Below are 3,580 nucleotides of genomic sequence, written 5' to 3'. Positions count from 1 at the left end.
TTCAACAAAGTAGATTATAATTATATATATATATAGGGGAGGGATATTTTGATAACCATGTTGAGTTTTAAGAACTTAAGAACTCAATTCTAGACCACACATTTAATTATGGATTGGAATATGTGGTTGAGATTAAATCTGACAAAAAAGTCAAAGTAAGAGAGAGAATAAATATGTAAGTTGTTACACTAACTTTTATGTCCGTTACACATGTGTAAAAAGTTGACTCGGTGCGTAAAAAATTCTGTAATTTTTTTACGTGTATGTAACTTACATATATTACGCATGTGTAAATAAAAATTCGAAAAAAAAATCGTTACACTGAGTTCTTTCGAGTTCTTAGAACTCAAAGTGGTTCTTAAAAGAAATCAATCCTCTATATATATATATATATGTATATATATATAAAGTATTGTCTAGTGCCTCTCACATTCAACACTGTTCATCATATGTACAAGTGAGTCTGCATATAGTACAACTTCATATTGCGTAGAGTGACAGTGGTTAAAACCTCTCAAAACTCTGAATAAGGCTCTGCTCGCGGATTGTAAGAGCGACTCAAGTACTTGAAAATTGACACTGGTGGCGGTGGAGAACGGTGACTGTACATTTAAAGAAACGGACGCGAAGATGGACTGACGTAATTGGAATTGGGGAACACATCTTTGCCGTTGGTGTATACAACAAACAGGTGATGCAATTCTCACTATATATCTTTGTATTTGTTGGATATGCTTTTAAGATGGATTTAGGGTTCGTTTTGTCGATGATTTTTGCAACGATCGATAGCATACGCATAATAGATTGAGTATTCTAGGCTTTCTATTTGTATGTCCACCAAAGTTGATCAAGGATTGGTGTTTGATCATAACTATTTGATTATTAACTTGATAGTAATTTAAATTAAGTGTACATATTGACATATGTGAATTGAAGTTTGATACTGTGTTCTATTTCTTTCAGTTCTACACTTTTATCACTTTTCTTAGGTGATAACAACAAAGATTAAACTTTGTAGTTGATCAAATGACTAATGGTATAACTATTCCTGATCCTTTTCCATAACTTATCATATATAATTAGCAAACAAGTTTTGAACTATATGACATATCGCTACTCATTCATAGGAAAACTGCCGAAGAAACATTAGTTTTTGTGTAAACACGACTGAGATGTTCGATACATTGTGATAAAGCATGGTCATACCGAACCATACATCATCCTGTATGAAATATATGTTTGCCATCCGAGGAATCCCAAGTTTGTTGCATATCTCACTGAAAGATGACAACGCAATTGTTGTTAACAAAGCAATTTAAGCACCAATTCTGTCGCCTAATACTCAAGCCTCGAGATGATTGCAGCGAAACGACTAATGCAACTATCACCAGATACTATCAAACACAAATTTTATCATGCTTAATTGCTTGGTAATCTTTAAATTACTGTTTTACGCAGAAATGAAATTCATCCAACAAGAAAGCCAAACAACAAAGTCAAAGATGAATATCTATCAACAAAACTCATTTGGATGGCTTGGGACAAGATTTTTGTAGATTATAATGGGTAAAAGATAAATTTGGATTCCTTGGAAGCTAATGATAGATAGTTGGCCGCATATAATGGCTAAACTTTTCTATATCCACATGGCTAATTAACCATAGTAACTTTTATATCGTACACAAGTTTAAAAGAAGTCTATGGCACTCCGCAACGTGCAGGTCCGATTCCTAGTTATAATTAAAATGTAAAGAAAAAAAAAGAAAAAAAGAAACATGTTTTTGCATACGACTACGTGGATACAATAACCCCCATATCCTACCTCTACGTAACTCATAACCAATACATTTTATAAAAAACAAAATATCCAAATCCAACAAATCTTGACCGTCCATTCTCACACCTTTAAACCTATTTATACCCCAACACTCCCTCCATTCATTTTGTGCCTACCCATATTAATATTAACCATGTCTCTCGCCGTAGAGAAAACCTCAACCGGCCGCGAGTACAAGGTCAAGGACATGTCCTTAGCCGACTTCAGCCGACTCGAACTCGAGTTAGCCAAAGTCGAAATGCCCGGTTTGATGTCATGCAGGACAGAATTCGGTCCCTCGCAGCCCTTCGAGGGTGCGAGGATCACCGGATCCCTCCACATGACAATCCAAACCGGTGTCCTCATCGAAACCCTCGGCACCTTGGGCGCTGAGGTTCGATGGTGTTCCTGCAACATTTTCTCCACTCAGGACCATGCAGCTGCCGCCATTGCACGTGACTCGGCCGCAGTGTTGACATGGAAGGGGGAAACGTTGCAGGAATATTGGTGGTGCACCGAGAGAGCCCTGGACTGGGCCTGCCGGTGGACCTGATCTGATTGTTGACGATGGTGGTGACGCGACGCTTTTGATCCATGAAGGGGTGAAAGCGGAGGAGGAGTTTGCGAAAAATGGGAAGTTGCCGGATCCTGGATCGACTGATAACCCTAAAGAGTTAATGTCATGATGAAAAGGCCTTTGATTGAGTTAGTTAAATGATAAATATACGATAACCTAGACAAGTAACGTTAATCCTTCGTAGACTAGCTAAATATATGAATTAAAATATAACACATGAACCTATAATCAAGCTTAAATCTTGTTGTTGCATTGCCCAACACCGTCCCATGATAAATGTATTAATTATATGAATCATTAAGAGTTTGTGATAGTTTATCATAAAGTTAATAAAGAACTCTTTTATTAATTAACTTTCCATGTCTAGTTTTTAATTTTAATAACACATACATTTTCAAGACAACAAAGTAAAATTCCACCTATTTTTATAATTTCAACTAACTAGTTAGTGTAAGTTTAAGAAGAGCATCATAATTTATAATTTTGATAAACCACGTAACTTAAACTAGATTTTTAGTGTAAAGAGAGGATTAAAAATAATGTTCATACCACTAGACTAACTAGGTGAAGATTTCTAGTGTTGAAATGAAAATGACTTTGAGCACTAGCACTTGACTCCATCTTCTAGAAGAATATAACCTCTTAAACGTGATTAAGCGTCCTTGAACTTAGTATGTGTTTGTGTTAATAAAAAGTGTCGGGTGAAGGGTGTAGGAGGTGAATTAGTTAGAGTGGTGGTGTAGGCAGTGATTGGTTAAAAGAATAAGGTGATAGTGAGAGTAAGATGTTTGTGAGAGTGTTTGTCGTCATGGGATCCTCTTATAAATTCTTAAGTTACCTATATTTACATTAGACGACAAGTAACACATATTTTTGGTGTGTGTGTGTATGCAATCCGATAACTTGAAAGGGAGTAAGGTTGGAAATCACCTTTACACCTTTTGACTTTTCAACCTATCTAAATGGTGTAATCTCCCAACATGGTAATTACTTTATAAGTATTTTACTTTATTTGTTTCCTTTCACATTTAGTGTAAGTATGAGAAAGCGTGCTTTAATGTACATAAAATCACATTGGATTCCTAGAACCGATTTTGGTTGATAGGCAAGCCTTTATAAGTGTGTGGCTAGATTAGGACTATATATCATAATTCCAAAATCAATGTGTATATATCCATCCATTTTGA

At 35.7% G+C, this 3,580-nt stretch overlaps 1 pseudogene; it reads left to right on the top strand.

Moving 5' to 3' along the window:
- Window positions 1–1,752: 1,752 nt before the first annotated feature.
- LOC143606871 (adenosylhomocysteinase pseudogene) lies at window positions 1,753–2,502 on the top strand (annotated as a pseudogene).
- Window positions 2,503–3,580: the final 1,078 nt, after the last annotated feature.

This window comes from Bidens hawaiensis, unplaced genomic scaffold, assembly GCF_021521415.1.
Source record: "Bidens hawaiensis isolate Kalapana, Puna unplaced genomic scaffold, B.hawaiensis_p1.1 tig00077798_1, whole genome shotgun sequence".
In the NCBI taxonomy this organism is placed as follows: Eukaryota; Viridiplantae; Streptophyta; class Magnoliopsida; order Asterales; family Asteraceae; genus Bidens; species Bidens hawaiensis.
The sequence above is the reverse complement of the archived record's forward strand: the minus strand, read 5'-3'. Positions and strand labels throughout refer to the sequence as shown.